Consider the following 12572-nt stretch of genomic DNA (forward strand, 5'->3'; position numbering starts at 1 on the left):
TGGCCTATATAATCTTTAAAAATGTTGGGTGTTTTTCTTATTTTTTCCTCTCTTTCTTCCTTTTTTTAAAAAATAATTATTATATAATAATTTTAAAAATGGCTTGGGTTTGTTCTATTTTTTGCTAGCTTCACTTCATGGCCCTCTCTATACCCCAAGGTGGAGAAATTCTGCCTACCCTGGACTTCTTAAATCTCTCCTCAGAGAATGATTTAATACCTTCAATAGTAACCTCTCTGTTTTGCTGCCCACAATCAAACAGCATCAGGATGACCTTAGGTGGATCCCTAGAATTCAATATTCTCTCCTGACTTCTATACTAGTTTTTCCCTAAGGCTAAAGAATTTAACTTGGCTGCTTGATTGAAGATACATTATGGTAAAACAGCACTTTTCATTTAAAAGACAAGAACACATACTGTAAACAAAGAATAATTCACTCCAAAGAATGCTCTTTTAATTTGGCCATGTGGTCAAAGACTTTTTTCCCTCTGAAATCACTGTGTCTTGGTGTGACATGGAATGATTATATTTAGAAAGCATTTACTTTGGACAAGTATGCCAAATTTGTTCAGTTACACACCATATGCTTTTCATTTTGCAATAATCTATTATGAGATTTCCATTTTTCCTGTTTTTCCTAGGTAGTCTTTCCTGAATGACAGCATGTTAAAAGTTGCAGGACCTATCTTTACTGGCTTATAAACCTTTTTGACTTGCTTTGAATATTGGCCTCCTAGTATTTATTAAAGCCTATTCCTTTAGATATTATTACCAAGTTATGTGTAGTGGCTTTTTGTTTGGGAAGGAGAGGGTTGGGACTGAGGACAGGCTTAACAGAGAGCCCTCTCACCAGCCAACACAGGACTGACCTATTGCTTCTAAAATCACATAGGCAAATTAGGAAACTGAATTTAGTCTTGACAGACTGCAGGATATGATTTATAAATTTAGTACTGTTAATAAGGATCTGAAAATGTCCTAAATACAATAGTTCTCAATACTAGGTGTACAGTTAGAATCACCTGGGAAGCTCTTAAAGGTCTCCACACCCAGGCTATATCCAAGACCAACTAAATCAGAATCCCTGAGTGGGATGTCAGTATTTTTAAGTGCCCTCTGGAGATTTTAATGAGCAGTCAAAACTGAGAACTACCTGAATGTCAATCTTAAGGAACTAAAACATCTGACCTCCATTTTGGGAATTAGTAGCAAAGATGACCTGGCATGCAACAGTGCACAGTGTGAACTAGCTGTCTGAGGAACACAGATTCTTATATGAACAATGACCAAAAGGACAAAACGGCTAGCATGCTTGGGGAGTGATGTCGCAGGTGGCCCTGTGGCTCCAGGAATTATCAAGGAATTTATTAACTTGAAGGGATCCTCAGGCTTCAATCCTCTAACCAGCTGTTTTTACAAATAAGAAAAACAAATGAAGTCAGTGGTGCAGACATGATGAGGGCCTGGGTCTCTTTATTCTTAGGCCAGTGACTTTTCCACTGGCCCAGTTCATAGCAGCTCAGGGTTCACTTTGGGAGCTCAAGGAGGTCACATACTCAGAACAGCTAGATTCAGTTCCCTTAACTCACTTCCAGAGAAAAACTTTGATACAGAGAGAACATGGGTCAGTATTTCATTTACATCTCTAGTTTATTTTCCAGTTAGAAAACATCTTTGCTATTGACGAATACTCCCTCTATCCTTAGTTTCTATCCACTGCAGAGTACCAAGGACCAGATTGTATTCCACTTGGTCCTTGCAATCTTCCATCACAATTTAGGAGTGATTTCCCTTTTTCCTTATCTCTTATAAAATATACATCTCTCGCTCTTTTGACCTTGATTATATACTTCCCCATATTAATACCTATTTGTCCACATATACATATATTTTTCTTCTAATAAATTATTAGTAGCTCAGAATCTCACACAAAGTTGTTACTCACTATAGGCTTCCAGATTTGTTGGATTCTATTTTAATAGTCAATTAATTTTATATTCCCATTTTCATTATTGTTGCAATGCAAGGGAAGAGGAAGATTTTACATTTATATAACAAACAAAACTTAAGCTCTAAATATGGATTTTCCTTTGGAACCAACCAGAGTGTTTCAACTTCTTTTAAAAAGTGGAGGTTCCCAGGGGGCTCTCAGATTAAGCCACTGTCAATGATGACATAGCTCTGTCACCCTAATTGTTCATTTGCCACCCAAAATCTTTCTACCTGATGTCTTTCCTTCCTGAAAAATTACCTTGATATCACTATGATGTCAATTATAGTGAGGCACTGTCTCAGCAATGTGTTTCTACTATATATGTGCACTGTTCTGGAGGGTTATGGATAAACTGACCATATTTTCCAAGTGAAAAGTCACCCAGGTTAACAGGAGACTAGAATGCTGGTACTTATGGCTGCCATAGTCAAGATTTTCTTTCCTACCACCCACCTCCCCCCATCCCTGAAGAGGAGGATTGAAATAACATGATACCTCATTAAACATACTTGGCATCCTAATCTTTGAGACCCATATACCAGTTTAAAGACCAAATTCTATGTCTCAAAATACCTCTTTCGAAATGTGTTTTTCTTGTCAAAATTTATCTTGAAAAGGAATACTTCCTTAATTTTAGTTTCTTAAATTATCCTAGTTGCTTTAGAGTCTATTTAAATCTTCAATTTCAAAACTCTAAATTTTAGACTGAGTGGAAATGAATTCTTTTAAAACAGATATCAAGAATCATTATGTTCATATCATTATATATGTTATATATTTTTAATTATTTACTAATTTATGAAAAATAAAAAAGAGTCTCCACGTTCATTAATATGCAGGCTGTGGTATGCTGTTCAAGATTTAATAACTGGCTTTCCAAGTAAAAGTCCTGGTTTGTAGAATCTGCCAATTTCTGTGGTGTAAATATACCTATTATATCTGATTTCAAATAACCAAATGGTATCACTGAACATGAAATTGGAAAGAGATGTGTAGAATCGGTGTTTGTGTGCCAGCTACAGTATATCACTGCATATCTACACCAATTTTTTTTCCTACATCTTCCTATCAGAAAGATTTTTTTTATTATGTGGTTATCACATCAGCAGCAAACATTTTAAAAATCATTTTGGCTATCTGGAGTCTTTCGTGGTTCCATATGAATTTTGGAATTGATTTTTCAATTTCTGAAAAAAAAAAGTGTCACTGGGCTTTAATGGGGATCGCAATAAATATGGATTCCTTTGGGTAGTATGGACATTTTAGCAATATTAAGTCTTTCAATTCATGAACATGGGGCTATTTTTCCATTTGTTTGCATCTTCTTTAATTCCCTTCATCAAGGTTTTATAGTTTTCAGTGTACAAACCTTTCCTCCTTAGTTAAGTTTGTTCCCAAGTATTTTATTCTTTTTGATGCCTCTGTAAATGAGATTGTTTTCTTAACTTCCTTTTCAGGCAATTCATTGTTAAGTGTATAGAAACATAATTAATTTCCGTAAGTTGATTTTTTATCCTGCAGTTTTACAGAGTTTGTTTATTTTAAGTTGTTTTGTGGAGTCTTCAGCATTTTATACATATGTGACTATGTCATCTGCAAACAGGGACAATTTTTCTTACCTAAGTGCTCTGGCTAGGACTTCTCATTCTGTGATGAATAAAAGTGGTCACTGTGGGCTTGCTTCCCTTGTCCCTGATGTTAGAGGAAACACTTTCATATGGAAGTACAAAGAACTCTGAACAACCAAACACTCTTAAGAACAACAAAGCTGGAGGTATCACACTTCCTGATTTCAAACTACATTACAAAGCTACAGTAATTCAAACACTACCGTACTGGCATAAAGACAGACAGATAGACCAACGGAACAGAACACAAACCCCAGAAACAAATCTACACATATACAGTCAACTGATCTTCAACAAGGGTGCCAGAACTACACAGTGGGGGAAAGGACAGTGTCTTCAACAAGTGGCGCTGGGAAACTGGATATCTACATGCAAAGAATAAAATCGGACCCTTGTCATATACCACATATAAAAATCAACTGAAAATAGAATAAACACTTAAACATAAGACCTGAAATCATAAAACTCCTAGAAGAAAACATAGGGTAAAAGATTTGGTTTTGGCAATGAGTTCAGAGAGATGACACCAAAAGCGCAGGTAACAACACGAATCGACAAGTGGGACTACAGGAAAGGAAACAATAGTATGAAAAGGCAACCTGTGGAATGGGAGAAAATATTTGCAAACTTAAAAATCTGTTAAGGTGGTAGATCTTGGGTTAAATGTTCTTACCACAACAGTAATAATTAAAAAGAGAAAGAAAACAGATTTAGGCCACACAATCTTGCTCTGGCTCCATACTTACGAATCATGAAACTTGAGCTAATTTCTTAGTTTCTTAAAGCCTGTCTTTCCCTTTGTGTATAAGACTGCTACAAAGATTAAATAAAATTACGGGGATGTACTGTATGGTAACTAACATAATAAAAAATCATTTAAAAAAAGATTAAATAAAATTAGATTATCTTTTAATAGTACTGTAAGCAATGTGTCAAGAATACCAAGAAGCTCAGAAATGGACTGGTAGAAGAGGAATCCAAATCTGGTTAAAACCCAAATTGTTATTTGAAACAAATAGATCTTTTTTTGTTTTAAAATGAGTTTTTGGAACTTCTCTCTATATAGAATTTCTTGTTCCATCATATGGGTTTAGTTATTCTCAGTCAGTTTTTTTTTTGTATTCATAAAGTTAAAGAACCTCATGAGTACCACTGTATAGATGGATATTTGGACTGAGGGACCCACCTAACTGTTTTTCTGATGACAAGAATCAGAATGCCTGGTGACAAGAGTGGACCCCTTTAGGGAAATTAATCATCACAAAACTTATTTCTGTTGGAAAGTGCAACATGTTACCCCTCAATCTTCTATTTTCAACCCTACGATATTCTCTCTTTACTTTCCCTTGCCTAGTCATAGATTTAAAAACCTATTTTCAGAATTTCTGTTTGAAAAATGTGTACGTAGTGTATGACGTGGGTTTGAATATGATTTGGTGCTCAAGAAAAAAAGGAAAATATTCCTCTTTTCCTGTACAGAAAATTTCAGTATTTCAGATTTAAAAAGGCTATGTTTGCTCTTTCAGGTAGAACTTTCTCAGTTGCAAGGGACAGAAATTCAATCCAAAATAGCTTAAATCCAAAATGGCATTGTTGGCTCACATCACGAGGAAATTCATTCTGTGACTTCAGGCACAGATTGACGAAGGTGTGAAAGATGCCACTGAGTCCCTCCCTCCCTCTCTCCTCCCCTTCCACCCATCCTTCCCACCTCTCCTCCCTCCCTCCATCCCTCTCTACTTGTCTCCCTCCCTCACTCTCTCTTTCTCTCTCTCTCTCCCACTCTTTCTCCCCCCCACACACACACTTTCCTCTCTCTCTCTCTCTCTCTTTCTCTCTCTTCATTTCTCAGCTCCATTTTCCTCTGCTTGTCTTCACCCAAGTGGAGGCTAGGCTCTTTGACTACATAAAAAGAAGGCCGTGAGAGCTCAATAGTCTTTGGAGGTAATGATCTCAGAAAAAAAGAGACATCTCCACCCCAGCATCAGAATCAATCCCAGACCATAAGGAGGGCACGTATTGCATGGTGAACTGGGTGTTATACGCAACTAATGAATCATTGAACTTTACATCAGAAACCGGGGATGTACTGTATGGTGACTAACATAATATAATAAAAAAAAAAAAAAGAATCAATCCCAGAACTAGTCCTTTTGGATCAGATGCCCATCCACCTCAATGGGGGAAATCACTATGTCCATGGAGATAGAGTATTCTATTGACCAATCTGAGTCATGTGTCCACACTGACCTGGTGATAGGGAGGTAGGACCCCTTTAGAAAGCCCTCTAGAATCACATGGGATAAGGAAGCAGCATTTCCCCCTATGAAACAAAATCAAGGATAACAAGGATAACAAAAGCAAGGCATGATGTACAGAATTACCTAAACCTAGATATTCTGCAACACTGCAGGCGGTCATCTAGTCCATGTTTAAACACATCCAAAGTTAAAGAACTCTGTCATCTGCTGCTGATGCTACTACTAAAAATATCAATAATAATCATTTATTGAATTTTTAGAAGCTAACAGGCACTGTTAGTCCTAGACATAGTCCTACAGCATTTGGCATCATCAAGAATTCTACTTGGCATCCTCACATTATCCCACCCCAAGCCAGCAGCTCCTACTACCACCTGCCTCAGCAAAATGGGAGATCTGGGCAGAGCCTGTTTCTCACATGGCTCACTTCCAAAAGGAATACCTGCAAAAGGCACCTGATTGTTAGACCCAACTCCAATGTTCACAAATTAGTGACAAGAAAGCCTGGGATTCTGAGTTTGGATTTGTGCAGTAGGCAGACAGAACAAAGATGATAGATACCAGGAAAGACAAGTATCCACTTGTCTAAGATCTATATGCAGTCTTCTTATGGGCACCATAACATCAACAGTTACTCCTCCTTAACATAACACAGGGTAACAAATCAAAATTCACTCACCCTATTTCCAAAAGGAAACAGTCCAAGAGTCTCACTGCATCCAGCTCCAAATTCAGAAACTCTGGGCCAAGTCCATTTCTCACCCAGTTTTCTCACAATTCCATACTGGTACTCTGAAGCCTCTGAACTAAATTTGTAAAGTTCACCACCACAACACATCCTAAGCATACCAGGGAAATGAAAGAAATAAAAATAAATTAGTTCAAAGACATTATCATTACATGATACAAGAAGGAAATATGGTATATGTTATCATCCTCTTTTCAGCAACTGGTTGCAATTTTACCACTTTTCTTTACCAACTCTTTCTATCAGGACCAGGCCCCAATTTGTCTGAGTTCTTTGCTTTGTGGACAGCTCCAAACTTTATTCTTGAGGCATCTGGGTCCTTGGTAATCCATTCTGTATGAGGTGCTATGGTTTTTCTTTGCAAAACTTGGGGTATTTCTTTATCTCTGTTATCTACCTGGATAAATCCATAATCCGACTCCTTATAAACACAGAATAACAAAGTGGAACAGGATACTAATTACCCTTCACCCAGCCTACATCACAAGAAAATCAGATCTCTCTGTGGCCAAATGTTCAAGTTGCAGAAGGAAAATGCTCTATTCATGGTTATCTGGGCCTGGTTTTGGTTTTTCATTCATCTGGCTTCTGGGAAGTCCTCCAGTCACCTCTTCACCTTATGTACATTATTAACAAACTATTTTTATGTTTACTAATGTACTTCTTTATTTTGAGACAAATAATTTTTTTTGGTAAATTGCCTTTTTGAAGTAAATTAGTAAAAAACCATGAATACCACAAAACAAAATAAAACTTTTTGGGTCATCTTTCTACCTTTACTACATGCTTAAACTAAGTTTTCCAAAAATCTGCTAAGGAAGAAATTACTGTCTGGGAATTTCTCAAAGCCTGTGTCTATTCCATCTTTACCTGTGTTCACAGACTCAATCAGGAATAATCTGGTCACAGAACTGTACTTCCTCTTATCAATAAATTGATGAAAGTATCAATTATATATTATCAAATATATGTTATCAAATATACACCAAAAATACGAAGCATATATGTGTTAGGAGAAACCTCAGAATGAAAAAGGAGAAATGGAAATGCATGCGATACTTTAACCAGAGTTATTTCTTAACCATTAAAAAACTTTTACTATTTTGACTGGGTATAACAAATTTCAACAGAACCAAAAAAATAGGAATGTGGTGCTAGTCAATTCCAACTAAAAGTCTGACTCCATTTTAGAATATTATCAGGGAAGTCTGCATGTCTCACCAATTATTTTCAGAAAAGGAAGTGGTAGAGAGCAATGTATTAGAAAATTAAAAGTAATGTAGATTCGTAATCCTCTTCTGATGCCCTTGGAGTCATAAGTGCTTCAGTATTCAGAATTCTGCGGCAATGTTCTAAGGCAGCATGGGTAATTAAATACACTAATGTTTCTGTATATCAGTGTATGAATATTTACACAAAGTAGGATGAATAAAGACTAAGTGTAGCCTCATGTCAGGTAAGGTCAAGTTTTGTGGCCAAATGAGTTCAGGTCAGATCAGATTTTGCAGTCAAATGAGTGAAACAAAAGATTTTCAATTTTCAGAGCCTTTTTTACATTCTGGAAATGTAGTTAAGAGACTGAGAACCTATATTGAAAGGAGGAACTTTGTTTTTAAAAAGTTTTATATTGTCATTGAGTGCTTTTCTTTAGGGCCTTATACAGAATCTAAAATCATTGTTGCAACAACGTGGATGGAGCTAGAGTGTATTTCGCTAAGAGAAATAAGTCAGAAAAGACAAATACCATATGATTTCACTCAATGTGGAATTTAGGAAATAAAACAGATGAACATATGGAAAGGGAAAAGAGAAAAAGAGAGAGAGAAGCAAACTACAAGAGTCTCTTAACCATGGAGAACAAACTAAGGGTTGATGGAAGGAGGTGGGTGGGGGATGGACTAGATGGGGGATGGACATTAAAGAGGGCGCTTATTCTGATGAGCACTGGGTGTTGTAAGTGATGAATCGCTGAATTCTAATCCCAAAAGGAAAAAAAAAAGAAAGAAAATAAAAGGAAAAAAAGGATTGTAAAATGTGATTAACTGTCCTTACCAAAAACAAAAACCAAAAACTCCTCAATCTTTAAGATCATCTATCCTGCACAAATAATAATGTATAGAAAATTAGAGAGAACTATAAGTTATGTCCATTTTCACCATGTCAAAATCAGCAAAACACCAATATGGTTAAGATTCTGAGTATTTACAATTCGAAAGGAGATATGGCTGTATAAAAGTATGAAACTATGATTGTGCGTGTCTTGGGGGTGGGCAAGGAGGGGTGGATGTAAAGTAAATCTTTCCCTCTCTTTAATTCTATCCCACAAATTAAGAAAGAAATTGATTTTCAGTTGCAGAAAATTAAAAGATTCTAACAACTCATTGCTAATATTTATAATTTCTTTTACTTATTTCCTTTGCCCCCCCATTCCAGATAATCAAAAACTTACCACCTTATTCATATCCCTCTCATTTTGAAATAACTAGAAAAATGCTCCTACCTTTTCCCCCACTTTGAAGCAATAAGTTTGACTGTCAGAAAAGTTCCATGCAGGAAGTTAAGACACATCAGTCAATTTCATATATAACAACTGAAAGATCTAGATAAATCTCTCAACGATATTTTCCTTTCAGCATAACTCAGCTCTCACACTGGGGAACTTTATAAAATATATATAAAGCAAAAAGTACACTGCTCCACAGTGAAACTTTGGCAACTGTTTCTAAGCAACTTGCTGAAGTGATGTGGGGCCACCTTGGGCATTCTTCCGAACCTCCAATATTTTGCCAATACATCAGCATGACACTGAGCTAGAAAGTGAAGTCTAGAGTAGCTTCTGATATTTCCTTTGAAAGAAAAATGTTTAAATCCCAAACTGAAAACTTGGAACGTGATTTTTGGAAAGCAAATGTGTCAGTGTAGGAGACTTTAAAATATTGAAACCCCTTAGCTGGAAATGAGAAGTGGGGAAAAAATAGACAAAGATAGGGAGACAAATATAGAGAGATGATCCTCCCAACATTATTTACAGTAGCAAATAAAAGTAAACAGTTCAAACATATAAGGAGAAGGCTTCTAAAATCGTTATTTTCCTTCCACGGAATATAATATAACCACTAAAGCCATCTATAAAAATCAAAATAACATGAAAACATGCTCATAATGTTAAGCGGGGAAAAAACAGGATCCAAATCTATAATAAAGTATCATTTTGGTCATCAAATTTTCCCTCACTACTGGACAATTTCCATGAACAAACACTCTTGGTCTATTATTGGCCAACTTGGAAAAAAATCCCTTAACCCAAATATCCACCCTTGAGCCCGTAAGTCATTTATCTCCTCCCTTTTACAGTAAATTTTCTTGAAAGATATCTATACTTGCTGTCTCTCCTAAACCTATTCCAATCAGGATTTTGCCCCCGGCATTCCAAAAAATCCATGACCTCAATGTTGTCAAATCCATGGATTAGTTCTCGTTCCTCACACACTCACTCTGTCATCCCTCTCACACCAGCAATGTCTAATAGAAGTGATAACTTTCTTCTTCTTGACTTACTTTTTCTTCTTGACTTCTAGAGCACTCCTTTGTCTCAATTCTCCTATTTTACTGGCCAACATTGTCACTCTTCTTTGCTGTTTCCTCTTCACTTTCTTGCCATCTAAACACTGGAGTGTCTCAGGGGTCAGCCCACAGACATCTTTTCTAACACACTTTACCTAGTTTAAAATCATCTGGTCTCATGACTTTAAACGTCATCTCTGTGGTGATGGCGTTAGCCCAGTCTCTCCCCAATCTATTTGACATCTCTGCATGTAGCTTCTACTGTCCTCAACTAACTCTGACTCTCCCAATAGCCTTCCCCACCTCAATAAATGGTTTCTAATTGTGCACGCCAAAAAGTTTGAACACATTTTTGCCTCCTCTCTTTCTTGTATCCACTCCATCAGCAGATGTGTTGAACTTTGCCTTCAAAAAACCCAATAATCTCAGGGCGCCTGGGTGGCTCAGTAGTTAAGCATCTGCCTTCGGCTCAGGGCGTGATCCCAGAGTTCTGGGATCGAGCCTCACATCAGGCTCCTCCACTTCCCCTGCCTGTGTTCCCTCTCTCGCTGGATGTCTCTCTCTTTGTTAATAAATAAATAAACTTTAAAAATAATAATAATAGGGGTGCCTGGGTGGCACAGTGGTTAAGCGTCTGCCTTCGGCTCAGGGCGTGATCCCGGCGTTATGGGATCGAGCCCCACGGCAGGCTCCTCCGCTATGAGCCTGCTTCTTCCTCTCCCACTCCCCCTGCTTGTGTTCCCTCTCTCGCTGGCTGTCTCTATCTCTGTCTAATAAATAAATAAAATCTTAAAAAAAAAAAAAGTAAAAATAATAATAATAATTAAAAAAAAAAAACAATAATCTTCCCACTCTCCTTACCTGCACCACTGCCTCCCAGGTCCAGGCCCATCACCCCGCATCTCACCTATTGTTTACAGTAGTGTCCAACTGGGCCCCTCCCTTCCACACCCATTTCCCTTCCTCTCAAGCTCTCTCTTGTGCTACCTTCACAGAGGAGCCACTGCCATCTCTGTAAAAGGTTAAGTCAAATCATGTTTTCATTCCTCTGCTCAAATACTTAGAAATCTTCCCATCTGCACCTGATATTGAGGATCAACACTCAGCATTAATTCTAAACCTCTCAAGTACACAGAGCTTAAAACTGCCTTGCAGTTATGTTTTAGACACACATTAGATTCTGCCAGTTAAGATGAACATGGAAATGATACAGAAGCCATCTAACTGCTGCCTTAATTGCTGCTACTGGCAACCACTGTCGTGAACGGTGTTGGGTGTTTTTGTTTTGTTTTGGTTTCTGCAGCAGCATCTCATTGTCCAGGAACCAGCTTGGATGTAAACAGGCAGTTGCAGAAACAGCAGCTTCCAGATCCCTGACCATGATGAGGGAGCAGAAGTCTGGCTGAAGACAAAGCTGATACCCTGCAACCTCCCCCCACCCCCCACTCTTGGGTGGGACATGTGTAACTGTCTTCCAGGAAGCCCCCAACCATCTTAATGCTAATGCTTTGCTAGAGGGAAAAACAACCTTAACTTGACAATGGCAAGGCCTCCAGTATCCTGTGAGTCTTCTTTAAAATATAAAAGCATTTCTCAACCTCCCTTATTCCTTACCCCACCCCCCAACCATAGTATATAATCAGCCACCCCTCACAACCCCGGTACAGCAGCTCTTTCTGCCCAAGGGTCCTGTCCCCACGCTTTAATAAACCACCATTTTGCACCAAAGACATCTCAAGAATGCTTTCTTGGTCCTCGGCCCCGGACTCCACCCCACTGAACCTCACCTATATTCCAAAACCAGATCAACCACAGTGACAACTGTGGGCTCTAGAGGAAAGCACATGCTGTGTGAGCCCCTGTCTCTACCTCCCTGATCCTGGCAGAAGAGTAGCTTCCATGGCATGCCTTTGTGGGGGAGTTTTCTGAAAATCATTCCCAGAGGTGCACTGAGAACCCAGCCTTTTCAAAGACTTTGTAAGCACTAAATTCACTGAATTATACCCTTTTCTCCTTCAGTTAGGAAGAAAGGTTTCCATTCTCTGATAGTAATACTCCACCACATCAGAAGCAACTCCCAAGTCCTTATTCTCACCCAGGAGACCCTGTATGTTCTGGTGCCTTGTTGCCTCTCTGGTCTAAAACCTACTTTCCTTCTTGCTCATTCTGCTCCAGAAACACAGGCAGAAAAATAAGCATACTGTTAAAAGAAAATAGGGTAAAATAAAAGCACAGCTGCTCAACTGCATTCTCACAGACAGATATATTTGCATTGCCCAGAACAACAAGGTGAAATACTAAATAGAACAGCATTCATATACATTGCTGATCTTAAGATTTTGAAAACTTGCCTCTTCTCAGTGCTTCTTTGAATTT

The 12572-nt window shown here is 38.0% G+C and overlaps 1 long non-coding RNA gene across 1 annotated transcript in view; it reads right to left on the reverse strand.

The window, feature by feature from the left end:
- Positions 1 to 12572, reverse strand: part of LOC103664414 — a 245851-nt gene that overhangs the window by 147894 nt on the left and 85385 nt on the right. Inside the window, exon 2 of the long non-coding RNA XR_005832372.1 lies at positions 6564 to 6723. This is a non-coding gene — a long non-coding RNA (uncharacterized LOC103664414). The remainder of the gene's footprint in view (positions 1 to 6563; positions 6724 to 12572) is intronic.

The sequence above is a fragment of the Ursus maritimus genome, unplaced genomic scaffold, assembly GCF_017311325.1.
Source record: "Ursus maritimus isolate PB19 unplaced genomic scaffold, ASM1731132v1 scaffold_10, whole genome shotgun sequence".
Classification (NCBI taxonomy): domain Eukaryota; kingdom Metazoa; phylum Chordata; class Mammalia; order Carnivora; family Ursidae; genus Ursus; species Ursus maritimus.